The sequence below is a fragment of the Peromyscus californicus genome, unplaced genomic scaffold (assembly GCF_007827085.1).
Source record: "Peromyscus californicus insignis strain IS unplaced genomic scaffold, ASM782708v3 Scaffold_6__1_contigs__length_162567912, whole genome shotgun sequence".
Lineage (NCBI taxonomy): Eukaryota > Metazoa > Chordata > Mammalia > Rodentia > Cricetidae > Peromyscus > Peromyscus californicus.
The window spans coordinates 105825175-105842464 of record NW_026294584.1 but is presented as its reverse complement, the minus strand read 5'-3'; the positions used below and the strand labels follow the sequence as shown (position 1 = coordinate 105842464).

The window sequence follows — 17290 nt, the reverse complement described above, 5'->3', positions numbered from 1 at the left end:
TGCAAAGAAGAATGGCAGTTCTGAAATTTTAACAAGCATTAAACATGCAGGAAGGAAACTGGTAGGAAAGCAAAGCTACAGTTATGGTTTGAGACTTCAGTTCCTGCTTTTCAATTTTGCTAGAACGAATAGAAATCAGCAAAGATATGGAAGATTGGAACAGTACTGCTAACCTGCTTGATGCACTGATGCCCTACCTAGTAGCAGTGGACTCATTCTTCTTTAGATTGGGTTCATTGAGTTGGGAAGATTTCCCCTAAATGTGGGTGGCACCATCCTGTGGGCTGGAGCCCTGGACCGAATAAAAAGGAGAGAGCAAGCTGAGCATCAGCATTCATTCTGCTCTGCTTCCTGACTGCAGATGTCATGTGACCAGCTGCCTCATGCCCCTGCTGCCCTGACCACCCCAGCATGATGGGCCACCCCCTCAAACTGTTAGCCAAAATTAATCCTCCCTTGAACTGCTTTGTCAGGCATTTGATCAGAGCAAAACAGCAAGGGTTACTAGATACTACACAATGAAATAAGACTCACTACATTTAAAGAACTCATCAGACAGAGTATATGCCCTGACCACAATGGAAGAAAATTAAAGATCAATAGTACATGGTACTCTTTGGAGATTTGAGATTTTCACATGTTTTCAATTATCTGTAGATCAAAGAAGAAAGCAAAAGAAAGAAATTTGAGCTGAATGATAATACAAAATATACTAGAAATGGTAGGGCTCTGGGTTCAATGTTAGAGTCTTACTTAGCATGTGCAAAGGCCTTGGGTTCTATTCCCCACACTACAATACAATAATAAGTAAATAAATAAATAAATGTAAAATTGATAGGTTTTCACAATGAGACAGTTCAGAGCACTGAATGTCAATAGTATAAAAGAAAACTGTTGCCAAATCAACAAGCTTAGTTTGCACCAAAAGAAATTTTTATTTGAAAGAATAAATTAAATTTAGAGTAAATAGAAGAAAAAGATTAATATCAGATTAAAATCAATGAAGCTGAAAAATACAGTTCAATGAAACTGAACCTATTTCTTTTTTAAAATGTTTTTAATTAAAATATGAATATATCATTTTTCCCTTTCCCTTTCCTCCTTTCAGCCCCTCCCATATACCCACCCCCCTGCTCTGTCTCAAATTCATGATTTCTAGCCTCTGTTTAAAAACAACACACTCTCCTACATATATGAATATGATCTGCTCTGTTAGTCTGTATAATTTTACTTCAGTGGTTCTCAACCTTCCTAATGCTGCAACCCTTTAATATAGTTCCTCGTGTTGTGGTGACTCCTAACCATAAAATTACTTTGTCACTGCTGTGATTTTGCTAATGTTAAATCATAATGTAAATATCTGATGTCAGGATATTTGATATATGACCCCTGTGAAAGGGTTATATGACACCCACAGGTTGAGAACCACTGTGTTACGTGTATGTATGTGTATGATTTCAAGGCTGAACACTTGGTATTGGATAACCAGTTGGAGGACTCTCCCAAGAGAAGACATTTTCTCCCATCTCTGCATTCCTTAGTTGCCAGTAGTTGTTTGTCTAGGTTGAAGCCCCATGAAACCTCCCCCTTCCATATTAACTCATTTGTTGGTGTACTTGTTCAGGTCTTGTTTAACCAGCCATGTTATCGGGACTTTATGAGTGTAGCTTCTCCGACATTTCTAGGAGTTGCATTCTCACAGCAGACATCCTGTTCCTCTGGCTCTAATGATCGTTCTGTGTTCCTTTCCAAGAGGTTTCCTGAGACTTAGGTGCTGTAGATGGGCCACTGTAGCCGGAAGCACACATGCTTGCTCTCTACATTTTGATCCATTGTGATTTTCTGTAATAATCTCCATCTGTTGCAAAGAGAAGTTTATTGAGGGTTGAGACCTACACTTACCTGTGAGTATAAGGATAAATATTTAGAATGCAGTTGGCAAGTAAGCTGGGTTCATAAAGTGGCTGTTGTAGGTTCCCTCCCAAGATCTATGACCTCACTAGGCCTTGGGAGTTAAGTTCCCAGTAGCAGCTATGATTTCCTTCTTGTTGAGCAGGCCTGAAGACCATTTAGAGAGCTATTGGTTACTGCCGAGATATGAGTGTCACTACTGCCCCCTTAGGGTTATCCTGCCATGCTGATCATCATAGGCATCAGAGCTGGGTAGGACTATTGACTGCTTCTCTCTTTTGGAAGTTTACATGGCATCTTATAGTACTATGGAAGCTTGATAATCCTCAGAGAGAGGCTTTTAGGTCAGATTCAGCTCATATCTTCCATGTTCGGTGTCCAAAGCATATAGTGTCTTACCTTCAACCTCTGAGAGGCAAAAAGCCTACCTCTTTAATATTAGTCAACATTAAAATGTTTCTGTCAGACTGATCAAGGAAAAAAAAAAGACACAGATATCCATTCCAGAGATCAGACCAACATAACAGGAGAGTGTAGTGGATTTTAAAGTCTAATGGTGGAGGATTCTAAACACACATATGAAGTAAATGTTTAAAAACTTAGAGGGAGCTAGGCATGGTGGTGCATACCTTTAACCCCAGCACTCAGGAGGCAAAGGATCTTTGTGTTCAAGGCCAGTGTTTTCTATGTACTAAGTTCCAGGCCATCCAGGACCACACAGTGAGATGTTTTCTAAAAACAACAACAAAACCCTTTTGAGACAACTGGACCCTATAATGAACTCTTACAGTCAAACTACAGCTGCTGTCACACTTGAAGGGGAAAGACAGAAGTTTCTCCTGAAAACTGGGAACAAAGCAAGCGTGTCTTTCTCCACTGTGAGTCAGTAGATCACCGGAAATAAGGAAGGAAACCAAAGGAGAGAGATTCAAAAGGAAGACGTAATCTGTGTCTATGTTTAGACAGCATGATTGTGTGCCCTGAAAATCCCAAGGAATCTTCCAAAAATAACTCTGAGAACAAATAAATGAATTCAGTAACATTACATAATACATGATTATTGCAAAAAAAATCAATTACATTTCTGTGTAACAATTAAAATTTTTAAATTTGAGCATTGAAATGGCTCAGCAGATAAAGGTACTTTCTTCATAACCCAGAAACCTGAGTTCAAACTCTGGAACCCATGAAAAGATGGAAAGAGAGAACTGACTCCACAAAATTGTCCTCTGACCTCTACATGTACACTGTGGCACATGTGCCTCCCCACCCCCAACACACACATCTTGGATTCTAATACTCATGAAATAATAAATGGAAAGGATTTAAAATTCATTAAAAATTATAAACTTATTAAATCAACAATAGCCCTTTGGAAACCAAAATTAAAAAAGCAAATGTGAACTTGACAGTGGTTTACACTATAATCCCAGCACTCAGGAGCTAGGGCAGAAGAATTGCTTGAACTCAAATATTGGAGACCAGTCTGAGCAATATAGTGAGGCATTGTCTCAAACAACAACAACAACAACAACAACAACAACAACAAAAAACACTTCTGAGAAAACAACATACTTATACACAGATCTAGTGGGACATGATCAGGGTCAGTACACTGAAGGCATGTTCTGGTTCTGGGTTTGAATGTGTAACAATGCAGATGAAAAAATGCAAAAGAGTTGGGGCTGGAAAGATGGCTCAGTGATGAAGAGCAATTGTTGACTCTTGCAGAGGATCCAGGATTGGTTCCTGATACTTCCATGTGGCTCACAACTGTCTGTAACTCTAGTTTAAAAGGATCTAGCCCCCTTCTGTGACCTCCCAGAGCACCAGGCACTCACTTTAGTGCACAGACAAAAGAATTTTTTAAAAAGCAAGCTAGCAAAGAAACTCCAGTAATACGGACAGGCATACCATGTGCATGGATGAAATGCAATATGCTGTGGGTATCAGTTCTCCCCAGTCATGTTATAGTTGTGTACAGTCTAGGTGGAAGCTTCTGGAGTCTAGGTTCCTTCTATAGCAACAAGTGTCAGCATGCTGTGAGCTGAAGTTCCCTACCCCACAATTCTCAGAGTCAGAGACTCTTGTACCAAATCCACAGATGAAGGATCTGGAAATGGATGACTATTCTGGGACACAACTTCAGACCCATGAGTGGGATTTGAAGGAGACTCTGCTCCAAATTTTTCCCCTGGGGTGCCAGGCTCCACTGACTGCCTCTGGATGGCTGTCCTCACACCTTCAGATTCCATCCAAGTCACAGTCTGCCACCATAACTCCCAAACATTACAGAGAATGAACATGGGGCTGTGAGTGACAGGGAATACCAAAGTGCCCTCATGTGGGCTGAAGTCAGGGAAGGTTTCTGAGGATTACCTTGAGTGACAGGGAGAGCTGGGGTGGTGTGTTCCAGAAAGCAACAGAGAGCAAGGGCTTCTGTGGAAGTATGTGTGGCATTTTTGAGGAGGACATGTGGATAGGCACTATGCGGAGGATTTGGTGAATAAAGAGAACAAGGCTGGAGTGGAACCAGGCTGGAAATGTTGTGCCAGTTGCAGCAGGGAGCAATGAACTGTGGTAGGCAGCCAGTAATGCCATCTGAATTCTTTGCTAAGAGTCCTCTGGTTTCTGTGTGGCTTAGGTAAGAAGGCAAGGAGACCCCTTGGTAGCATCTGTGGAACCCTGACCAAACACATAAGGCAGGCCGGGGCAGGATATGGTATGGGTGGTGAGGGGGGCATGTGAACTTGGGAACTGTGTTAGTGTTGTGGAAGAACTGTTCTTGAGGATGGTGCTTAGAGGTGCATGGACCCAAAAGGGTCGAGGAGCTAATGTTCCCACTGGAGGCTTGCCTGGATTTATTCTACAGCATAGTGGATAAGCAGTATCTACAGAAGAGCTTCAGTTTTCCCAGGTGTCAAAAGGAGAGCTCAGAGTTTGAGGCACTTGTTGAAATTCACAGATCATCCTGTCAGAGCTGAGTCTCAGAAACCATCTGCTATGTTCACTCTTCCAGAAGGAGAAACTGAGGCTCTGGGACATGGTGGGGTAAGACTTTCCATGGCCGATATACTATCTGAAGTCATAGGAGTCTTATTAGAGTTCATGCTGCTGACTTGGTGTGGGCCCCAAGGAGCCTCCAGGAGGCTGGACCCCAAAACAGTTCCTCTGTCCTAACAGACAGGTGACTGAGTCTGTGACTTGGCCCCTATGCTTTGCAGTCATGGCTGTGACCCACCTGTAAGAGCTATCAAGCTCACAGCCTCATTTATCAAGACCCGTCCGGTATGGACAGAGCAGCTGCTAGATAGGGAGCCATACTGAACCTGCGGTTCCCACAACCAGGTGGGGCTTGATTGGCAGTGTTCCGTGGACTGCTGTGGTTCTCAGAGCTGCAGCTCTCAATTTAGAAACAAATGGGCCATGTTCCAAAATAACTTTATTTACAAAAGCAAGCTAAGGGCCGTAGTGTTTGATCTCTGATCTGCAAATACCAAATCCTATAATAACCCAGAATCTAATGGAGGGTGCCTGGAGGCTACAGGGCACTCACCTGGATTTGAGATCTTGATCTCCTCCTCACAGTATGACCTTTCTCGTCTCTTTGAGCCTGAGTCAGGGATCTGCAATGATGCTCAGCCCTGTAACTGAGAAAGGCCGACCAGGGGATGTTTACATACCTACAGGCAGAGCCAGTCACTTCTGCTGTGGTGGCCAGGGTTCCTAAAGTATCAGCAATTACACAGCCTTGGATTGGGAGGCCCGATGGTGGGTACTGGGTTAGGCCAGCCTTACCTGGTGGACCAGGCCTGGCTATAGCAGCCGTGAGTGTCACTTTCTACCGTGCTGGCCCCAAGTGATACTATTAATGACCATCACTAGAAGATGTAGGGTGCCGAAATAGACTTGAAATGCTAGCAATGGGAGAGAAACCCTCCCCTCCACTGGACACTGCCTTCATTACCCCCGGCAGTGACCTTTGGAGGCCTTTCTTGGAATCAGCCTGGGCAGAGCCCTCTCGGCTGGGTTTTTATCTTAATCATTTGCTCAGCGGGTATATATTTGACATGTAATTGTCTTCCTAGGGGAAATTAATTTTCAAGGCTTTGAATAGTCTTTATTAAAATAGAGAGAACAGTCAATTCCTGCATTGCCCCCAGAGCTTGAGGGCACTCAGCGTACCTCTTGAGAGATGCATACACCATGCTGCTCTTGGAGTCGTACAGGGTTGCCAGTCTGTGTGCCTGGACCCACAAGGATATGATTTGAGTCCTGATACTTGGGAATAATCCTGTGTGACTTTGCGAGGCCTGTTCCTTTCTGAGCCTTGGGGTCCTGGAGAACAAAGTGAAGCCTGTTGTGTGGGCCTGTACATACTTCAGTACTTCCCACATTGAGGGTACCAGCTGATGTCCTTGGGACTCAGCCCCATCAGACCATTATTACACTGGCTTCCTCTGCCCCACATATCCTGTATGGAGACCCTGGCAGGTTCAGGTTCTCCCTCCAACCCACACTCAGTGAGTTTCCTCTACTAAGCAGGCAGAGGGATCCTGATAAAACCTGGACAGTCCATGTCTCTCCTCTGCTCCGTACTCTGTGCCATTTCCTCCTGATTCATTACATTGACCTCCAAGGCCATAGTCCTTAGTTGTTTTCTTGGTCTCAACTCTTCCTTCCTTCCTCTGTTGCCTCAGGGCCTTTGCACTAGTTGTGACCTCTGTTTCCATATGGCTCCCTCACTTCCTGCAAGTTTTTGTTCACATCTTTATTTCAAGGAAGACCTTCCCTGACCCACTTACCTGCATCTGTAACTGCTTCACAACCCTACCCCCAGAGGACTGACTACTGTTTACCTTACAGATTTAGTCAGCCCTGGAATGGAAGCTGAGCTCTGTACAGACCTGAACTAGGGTAGGTGCTTTGACCATTGTCTCCTGGGCCTAGAAAAGGGAGCAGTTTTATGGGGCTGCATGCCTGTTATATATCCAGCTTGTCACCTAATCTGTCCCCTTAGTGTCAGAGCCAGATTCAGCAGGACTGACTCACTGTCCCTTCCTGGGTTGTGCTCGGCTGATCCAATACCCAGAAGCACCTTCTTGCTGTGGCCTGGAAATGACAGCCCCCTTCTCTCTGCCTTCTTCAACACCTTGTATGTAATCGGCCCTGTCCCAGAGCAGGCCTCCAGCCTGTCATCTTCTTAAGACACAGTCTACTCTGCAGAAGCTAGCTGCACCTGCTGGCCGGGCCACCACTCTCCACTGGCTACCACTCTCCACTGCCCTCTCATAGCTGGCCTGGACACATCTCAGAACACTTCAGTTTGTGGGTGTATAACTGCTCGAGGTTCCTAGGAAGGACCCTGTGGGAATCAAAGTCCATTCACTGCCCTTTCTCTTTTTATTCAGCCAGTGCTCACCAAGCCCTGGTTCTATGTCTGGCGCTATGTGGCTATCCTGTCAGGACTCACCTCACACGCCCCACAGCCTCACAGTCTGTATCTGTGAAACAAGAATGACAATGACACTGGCTTCCTCACATGGGACATGAGGGACCAGGAACCTACAGAGTTCATAAGGGCAGGGCATGGTTGTCTGTCTCAGGCTTCTATCCACATAGTTTCTGTGGTACCCATTTCCCTCTGGTTGACTGTGACATAGTATCTAATGTACCTGAGTGTTAGGTGTGTGTTCCAGCCATTTGCTTACCAGAACTTCAGTGGCCGAATGTATGCAGATTGACCACAGGCAGAGGCACCAGGCCTGGGTCTGCTGTAGGGTCCAGGGTAGGTACAGAGTGAGAGGGGCAGCTGCAGTGGACGTGTGACAGTGTTGATGGCAATGACATGGCCATCCTCTGGAAACTCATGGAATTGCAGGGAACTGGGGGTAAGCAGGCAGGAGACGAGATTTAAATGTAACTGCTTTCTTCTTACACTCCCCTCTATCCAGATTTCAAGTCTGTATTTAATTCATAATGTAATGAGCTGAAGTCCCTGGAGAAAAGAAAATCAGGACTTAACTGGCTACCGAGTTCCACCAACAAGCCCTGAGGGGGTGACCCATTCTGCCTCCTGCCCTTGTCGTCAGCCTCACTTTGAGGGATACCTGAGCAAGACCTCTGGGGGCAGTAGGGCACTGGTGGCAGCCCTGCAGACCTCATATTCGGCTTTCACTGAGGCCCAGCCTGTGCCTGCCTCTCTAGCTCCTCCCTCTGGGTGCACAGAGTCTCACTGCTCTCGCCCTATTCAGCCCCATCACAGACCACAGTCAGATTTTTCTTCATTTAACATTACCTCCCTGTGGACTGAGCTGCTCTCTGGAAGGAAAAATAAGTTGATACTGATCAAGGTGTACCACTTGCTAGCTTTGTGGAACAGTAGCTGAGCCCAAAGAGGTTACTTTCCTGCCCAGGGCCACACTGACAGACAGCAGCAGACTGGGCATGTCCCTCTGTCCACGGCCCTCTTGCCTCATGGATTACCTAGTCTTGAGGGAGAGAGGTCAGAGATGAAGATCTCAGGTTTAGGAGGCAGAGAGCCCTCGGCTGAGTGTGCCCTTCCCCTGTAGAGCCTCAGTTTCACAATCTGTAAACTGGAATAGTGACAGACACCATTTTGTAGTGGTTCTAAGGTTCTAAAGAGGTGGAGAGGGTGGAGAGGGAAAGGGGATCTGTGGTGGTTTAAATGAGAATGTCCCTCAGAGACTAATAAATCTGAGTGCTTAGTCCCTAGTTGGTAGAACTGTTTTGGAAAGGAGTAGGAGGTGTGGCCTTTTTTAGAAGAGGGTGTCACGAGGGGGTGGGCTTGAAACCACTCAAGAGGTTTCAAAAGCCCATTCCAGCCACCCCCTCAATCTCTGCCTCCAACTTGCCCAAGTTGTGAACTCCCAGCTACTGCTCTAGCACCATGCCTGCCTGCCTGCCGCCTTACTACCCACCATGATGGTAATGGACTCACCCTCTGAAACTGTAAGCAAGCCCCTCTCAGTAAATGCTTTCTTTATAAGTTGCCTTGGTCATGGTGTCTCTTCACAGCAAGAGAAAAGTAGCTAAGACAGGGTCTGAAGGTCACTGCTGCTGCAGACTCAAGCTGGCTCAAGCAGCCAGGTCCCTCAGCAGAGTAGCTGGCTGCAGTTCCGTGTGCTCAGTGCTTCACAGTGTCCCTGTGCCAAGGGAATGTCTTCTAAGGGACACGCAGCAGAGCCAGAAACTGTTTTCACAGCTTTGGGGGCAAGCAGCAAATCGCTAGGGATGTCCTCTCACTGCCCAACAGAGCCATGGAAGATTGGAGAGGCCAGGCTTAGTGAAGAGGATGAAGCCATGGATGTTCCTTCCTAGGGGGAGGTTAACAGAATGTCATCATGCCTGTACCATGTCCCCCTTACCCTCCAAGTTTGGGCTCCATTGTCAGGTTCATCACACAGATGCTGGCCAAACTACTTTGCTCCTTCCTCTGCACCCATGGGGAGCCAGGCTGTGCTGGACCACACTGAAGAGAACCCCGGCTTCTGTCCACATCAGACTGTTGTCCGCTTTGTGGATATATGAAAGGTTTGACATTTATTTCCTAAAAAGCAGCAACACTGGAAAAATAAAACAGCTTTGTTGGCCTTTCTGAAAGTGTGTCTTAGTGTTTGCATTGCCAGAACAAAATACCAGAGGCTCAGTAACTTAGTAACTAGTAAACCCTCTAGTAAAACCAAGGCAAGGTTTCTAGGGGTTTACCAGGCTAGATTCTGGCAGCAGAAGGTCCCGCTAGCATGGCACTGGCATCTTTGTGAGGGTGCCTGACTGCACCATAGCATGGAAAAGGAACAGAAAGGGAGACAGCCATATGCAGGAAGAGGCAAAGCATGGGTGGCTTCACTTGAAACAGCCTATGGTGTGAGAGCTGACAGAGCTGCAGGAAGCCCCGGAGAAACACCATCCGTTGTGAGGGTGGCAACCCCATGACTCCTACTCTCCTCTCAGGCCTCACCTCCTGGGGGCCCACCAGATCAGTGTTGCCCTGCTAGGGACTAGGCATGCAAACCTTTGGGGGCAAACCACATCCAAGCCCTAGTAAACCCACTTTGTAGTTTATTACTGCCTCTAGATTGTATTGTGAACATATGGAGATGGGGTAAAGTCATCTAACATTAGGGAATGTGACACCAGACATTCAGCCAACTTGCTTTGCTCATTCTTCATCATCAAATGATCTTTGGATTATCATCAATATTTATATCTACAAAACTATATAGTTAGTTGTTAGTTTAGTTATTGAGACAGGGTCACTCTGTATAGCCTAGAACTTGCTAAGTAGACCAGAGTGGCCTCAAACTCACAGAAGTCTGCCTGTCTCTGCCTCCCAAGTGTTGAGATTAAAGAAATGTGCTTCCACATCTGGCTATTTATTTATTGTGTGTGTGCACACACGTTTGCATATGTGTAGGTCAGAGGACAATTTGCAGGACTTGATTCTTTCCTTCTACCATGTAGGATCTGGGGATGGAACTCAGGTCATCAGACTTGATGGCAAATACCTTACCTGCTAAACCATCTTGTCAGCCTAAGTTATTTATTTTTAATGTGTACAGTAACCCTGTAAGTGGTGTACTCCTGCAATGCCATCACTTGGGAAGCTGAGACAGGAAGATTTAAGAGTTCAAGGCCAGCCTAAATGATAGCAAGCTTGAGGCCAGCCTACATAAAACTCTGTCTCAAAACACAAAAACAAAACAAAACAACAAAAAGTGTGTGCGTGCGCGCGCACACACACACACACACACACACACACACACACCCCAAAACCAAACCAAAACAAAGCAAAAACCACCACCACCACAACAACAACAACAATAGCAACAAAAAAAAAAAACCACCATAAGCTAACAATAATACAGAATTTTTAGCAGAAACAGGTTTGTAGCTGAAGAAACCATATTTGAGATCCTTCCTTCCCTGTGGCTCTTTTAAATATCATGATCACAACAGTTACCATTTTAGCTGGGCATGGTGTGTGCATCTATAATCTTAGTACTAGGAAGGAAGAAACAGGAAGATCTCATGTGTGTGAGCAGCCTGGGCTACATAGTGAGACTCTATCTCAAAAGGAAGGAGGAAAGGGAGGGAGGAAGGGAGGGAGGGAGGGAGGGAGGAGAAATGAAATGAAAAAGGCAGTTTTACCCATATTTAAGTTCAATGGTATGATAGTTAATATTGTCAATTTGATAGGATCCAGAATCACCTTGGAGACAAATCTCTGGGCAGGTCTGTGAGGAAGTTTCTAGATTACGTTGAGATGGAAAGATTCACTCTAACTGCCAGACTGAATAAAAACGAGGAAGCAAGCTGAGTACCAGCATTCTCTCTCTGCCCTTGGTCCACATGAAAGTTCAGTTGTCCTAGCACAATTCCTGTGGACTGTCCTTTCCTTCCTGAACAGTCTCATAATCTTTGTCAGGAGTCACAGACCCTGTTTTTAAGGGTTTCCTCGTTTCTTTTGCTCTAAGCAAGGCTGCACTGGCCACAGACACACCTGTTTGCTTGTGTATTGTCTGTGGCTGCTTTCTAGAGAAACTGGGGGATCAGAGCCAAAAGAACATTTGGCTTCCAAAGCCATGAATATTGTCTTTACCATCCTGCCTGGCCCCATCTGCCCATCCTGGGCCTGTGCTCCTCAGCCATTCCAAGCCCAATCAGCAGGTGTTTAGCACCATGGTGCCTTCCTCCACAGCTGGGAAGGGGTCAAAATATCACTATAGCCTTCCTCTGTACCCTAAGGGCCACAGCCTTGTAAAGACTCACCTTCCCTCAGGGTCTGTTGGGGGTTGGTAAAGCTCTGGCAGCATCCTGGAGTGCCCTGATGCCCCAGATGTCAATTTTTAGTTGTGAAATTTGGGGAAAGGTGGGGGATAGGTCCAGGGTAGGCATCCAGGAAGTGGGGCAAAGACACTGGAAACTCACCGAGAAGAAGAAGGGTTTACTCTCTAACACTGGAAGCTAGGTAGATGTGGAAAGCCACTGCTGTGCTCAGAAGTGAGCGCAGCCTCCTCAGGAAGCCCACCCTAACCACTCTGGACAAACTGTGCTCTATGGTGTGTAAGGCTGGCAGAGCCCCATTGTCTGTCCCCCATCTGAGCATGGTAACCCTCACTTATGCACCCCTCAGACTGGGCAGGGACCTTGCTGGCTGCTTACAGCTACCAATGGTTTTGCAAGCCTGTTTTGCAGTTTGTATAGGAAAGTTGGGGACTTGCAAGGTCACTGTGAGTCCATTTTCTGTTACTCTTACTGAATGATTGGTGCAACTGGGAAATTCATAAAGAAAACAGGCTTACTGGGGCCTCTGCTCTGGAGGCTGGCAAGTCCAAGATTGGGTGGTGGGACCTGCTAAAGACCTAGTGCTACTTTCTGGCACTGGTGAGAAAGCAGACCGGTGAGTGAAAGCATGCAAGGGATGTGAACAGGAGGTGGAGCCTTGTCACAGCAGTTCTGCCATGGAAGCAGTGCCCATACCCCCCAGAAGCATCAACCACTGATGAGGCTCCACCCCCATGATGGAGACCAAGACTCAGTGTGAGTTTGGGGGATATATCACATCCAAACTGTAGCAGTCAAGGAGCTGGGCAACTCTGAGTCCTTGTGCCTGCAGCTGCCTGTGTTAGCAAACAGCATGGTGATCCCAGTTAGGTGCCTGCCAGGGGTCTCTGGGACTGTTGGGAGTGGATTGGTAGTGCTGTCCAGAGTGCTGGACATCAGGAAGAAGATGCTGGTTCTGTGCATTCACATCAGGGCCCTAGGAGGCCTATGAGGAATGGCTGGGGAGGATGACAATGACCTGTGCCTGCAGGTGGCTGCAAGGAAGGGCAACCCTACAGGGAACAGTATCATTCAGGTTCCTGGCTCCAAGAGGGCTGCCTTCTCTCTGCATCCTCACCTGCATGGAAGGGCTCTGAGACGTATCTCCTCGTAGAACACTAATCCCATTGTGGGACTTCACTTTCATGACCTCATTCAAAACTCTCTATAGCCCTGTCTCCAAGTACCATCTTCCTGGGACTGAGAGCTGCCTACCTGAACCCTAAGTTCCATCTACAGTAGTCAGATGCTCACCACAGAGGAAAGATTGGGGTATAGGCTCTCAGTGAGTCTCTAGCAATACTCCCAGAGCAACACTGCCAGAGAAGGTGAGGCTCTGGGGGCTGCCAGCCATTCCTTCCTTCACCATGATGCCAAGCAACAGCTAGGTGCCTCCCTCCCTCCCTCGGCCTTCCCATTTAACGTAATAAGGGTCAAAGGCCCAGGCCAGGTGGTGTGGGAGTCCCTCGCTGTACTGTGAATAGGTGCTGCTGGAGTTAAAAGGTTACATTTAGACCCAGCTATAGGGAGCTGAACTGAAACCCTGGGGGACAGAAGTAAGAGTGGAGGGTCATTGGTGCCGTTGTGTCTTGGTGTACCTCACTAGGCAGCCCATGTCTCTTGGCTCTCATCCTTCTGTTATTCCATAGCCAACCACTTTCAGTTTGCAGGTGACAGTGGGATTCAAAGTCCCCCAGGCTGTCAGAGTGGGCCATTCCTGAGGCTTGCTCTTTAGATGAGTTCATGGAGATCAGTGAAAAGTCTTAGGTTTAGGGTTCAAAGAGGACACTGAGGTAGACTGGCTTCTTGAAAAATGAGACCTATTAGACGTTATTAATGCCATAGACAGTCAGACAGACAGCAGCATGGGGGCTCTGAGGAGAGTCTAGCTCCATGTGGCAGAGCAGGAGTCCCTTCTACATTTCAAAGGAAAAGACTGTGCCACATGATTGATGAAGAGTCTGTGGTACTTACTGCATGCAGTTGAGCTGTCTCTGATTGCTGGATGGCAGAGGGATAGAAGGGGTCTTGCATTTCAGGGAATGAATGTGTGACCTCGAGGACATGGGGGAAGTAGGGAGGAGAGCTACTTTAGTTAATATGCATCCATCATATGGGGTGAGTCACAGATAGTCTGGTAACCTGGGGCCTGTACACAGAATCAGCTATGAGGGTGGGGAGAGACACAGCTCAGGTGGCCATGGCCTGAGCAGCAGCCTGGTCTGCGTTATCTTAACTTGTCCAGCAGCTGAGGTAGGAACATTGGTCCTCACTCTGCGTCTGTCCAAATATTGGGCCCCATGGTACTTCATAGTGGGATCACATGGCCAAACCAAGCCACTACCTAATGGCTAAGGAGTGAAAAAGTCATTCCTAAGAAGGACTGGCATTACATAGTCCCTGTATGGAGCCACACTCATAGTGACCATCAGGCTTTATTCTAGGCCCCACCTCTAAGTTTTCAACATTCCCAACATTATCCAGTGAGGATCACACTGGAACCATTATGACTTTGGAGACTTTCCAGAGCTAAACAGTTGGGTCCACTTCAACTAAATCTAAGCCCCAGACTGTTGGCGTTGGATGTGGTGGGGCACCCAAGTAACTGTGTGGCAAGGCCTATAGTAGAACTGGTGTAATGACTTTGTCTGGATACCTCTGTTGTAGTCATTTAGCCCATGTCTGGACTTTTTTAAATTTCAAAATATTTTAGATTAACAGGAAAATCAAAGCAGTAGTACAAACAAGAACAACAGCTCCCATGTGCCTAGACCATTTCAAACTCCAGGTAAACAAACTTCAGCCTGGTGCTCAGAACTGCCCTGGGGGTCACCTGAAGCAAGCAAACCACAGGGCAATAGTGTCCTTGGCAAGTGGCAGAGTTTGGATTTGAACCTGGGTGGTGTAGGCCCCATATGCCACATGCGGCCCACCTTGGTATCCTGATTATTTGTGTTCTGTGTTTTACATTCCTAATGCTAAAGAGCCTGGGGCCTGTGGGAGGGGAGTAGATGCTCAAGGCACCCATACCCTTCCTTCCCTAGGTGCACAGTCCCTCTTGTCCTCTGTGAATGCATTTACCATGCTGTCCCCATGTATGCCAGCACCTCAGGAACTGTCACTCCTCCTGCTCCTCAATCTTTGACTCCCCAAGGAATATGCTTTGCCCATACTCAGGGTGTCAACTTTCATGCTGGCATTGGCCCTGCAACAGCTGCTTGTGCCATCAGTTTAGAGTTGGCATCTGTGGTCAAGACTCTGAAGGATGGACATGTTTGAATTTGAAGGAGTTCTTGTTATCACCTGCATTCCTTCCTGTGTCTACTGTATTGGCTTTCCGGACACTTCCTGATTGAGGCCGTGCCCTACAATCCAGCAGAGTTCCGGCATGCATGGCACCAGGCCTGTTTTACTTATGAGGTGTGAGTGGTCATGTGATGCACAGTCCTTATTCAAGGTGTGCACATGCTCAAGCACTGCTTGGCTTTTTCCAATTTGCCTCCCCCCGCCTTTTTTTTTTTTTTTTAAAGATTTATCTATTTATTATGTATACAGTGTTCTGCCTGCATGTATGCCTGCACACCAGAAGAGGGCAACAGACCTCATTATAGATGGTTGTGAGCCACCATGTGGGTGCTGGGAATTGAACTCAGGACCTCTGGAAGAGCAGCCAGTGCTCTTAACCTCTGAGCCATCTCTCCAGGCCCCTTTTTGTTTGTTTTGCTTTGGTTTTTCTGAGACAATCTTACTATGTTGTCTTGGCCTCAGACTCCTAGGCTCAAGCAATCTTCCCACCCCAACCTCTCAAGTAGCTGGAACTTCAGGTGCTTAACCTCCCAATATGGCACACACTTGCCCTTATCAACTGTTGTGTTTTGAAGCCCTGTTATGCCAATAAGTCCTGACTAGCTAGTGTGTGTGTTCAAAGAGGTCTCCAGCAGGATTTCTACCTGGAGTTGCTCAGCTCCTATTCCAGACCCTGATGGGCGAGGCACTTCACTCCAGGGGCCTCCCCTCATATCATCAAGGCTGGCTCCCTGCATTGTAGGAACTCTCTGGAGGTCATCTGCGGGAGGGAGGAGGGTACTGAGAGACCTAGCATTCAGCGAGGAGCCTGCAGATGGCAGCCTGTGGAAGCACCAACCCGGCTGATGTCTGGGCAACGTGGGCGTCCATGTGGACTGAGTCAAGATGTGCATACATTTTCACCCATAATTCTTCTGCCCAGAATATTCCTGAAGTAAACTCTCAGAGACTAAAGTTAAGCAAATGTCTTATATCATTGCTTTATGACTAAAAAATGTTGGCAATAGCCTTGACATCCCAAAATAGGGGCTTTGCCTTATAATGTACATTATAACATATGTAGAGAGGAACCATTAAAAATCAGGGTTGTGGAGACTTGAAAGGTGGCTCAGCAGTCAAGCATATGTACTGTTCTTGCAGAGGACTTGAGGTCTGTTCCCAGCACCCCAAGTTGGGCAGCTGACAACAGCCTATAATGACAGCTCCAAACATTCAAATGCCTCTGGCCTCTGTAGGCATCTGCACTTGTGTGCACAAACCCTTACACAGACACATATTCATACACACAATTGGTTGGGCATGTGTCACATGCCTGTAACTCTAGTACTTAGAATCTAGGGCCAGGAGGAGTGCCATAAGGCCAAGGCCAGCCTGGTCTGTACAGTGAGTTCTAGGCCAGCTATGGCTGCTTAGTGAGAACTTGTCTTAAAAGAGAAAAATAATGTTTGTTTTTTTTTTAAATGAGGTCAAAGGGTACTCATGAAACAATGGGTAGTGGGAGATGCATAGCTGCCAGAAGCTCAGGTGTCACACCACCAGGCCAGGACAAATGCCATGGAGGCAGCAGGCTCTAGGTGGGAGCTGTGGGTGGTTTGGGTTTCTTAATGACTTTCTGTCAGTTCTGTACCACACCTCCCATGTATGTAGGTCAAAGAACAACCTTAGGTGTCATTCCCCAGGCATTTTCTACCTTACTCTTTTAGATAGGTTTTCTCACTGACTTGGGCCTCATCAATTCAACTGGATGGGCCATCCAGGTTCTAGAGAGCCACCTGTCTCTGCCTCCCTAGCATTGAAATTACAGGCATATGACATGATGCCTGGGGGCTGGGAACTGACCTCAGGTCCTCATGTTAGCATCCCCATTCCTGTTTTCTGGGTCTAGACGTGCATAAAGCATTGGAGTGGCATGAAGCACTGGTTCTCAGTGCCCACAGCTCAGCACAGGGCTGGCCACGTGGGTATTGTGTCACCTTGTTCAGTGCTGCAAGGAGAGAACAGGATGCTGTGGGTCCCCATACATCTTTCTGGTCAGATTCTGAGGCCAACTGATAGGGCTAGGAACCCCAGCCCATGCCCATGGCCTCAGACATGAACCAGAACACTAGAGCTGGAAGCCCGGGGTTTGGGTGAGCAGGACCCTAGGTTTAGGTGGCCACCAGCAAGGCCAAGACTGAGGAAATGGCATCCAGTGGGTGGAAAGAGAACAGAGACGGCCGAGACACAA

At 47.0% G+C, this 17290-nt stretch overlaps 1 protein-coding gene across 5 annotated transcripts in view; it reads left to right on the top strand.

Annotated features, from left to right (window-relative positions):
• The window catches only part of Iqsec1 (IQ motif and Sec7 domain ArfGEF 1), a 342158-nt gene that overhangs the window by 150259 nt on the left and 174609 nt on the right, over positions 1-17290 (top strand). The gene's annotated exons all lie outside the window — the stretch shown is intronic.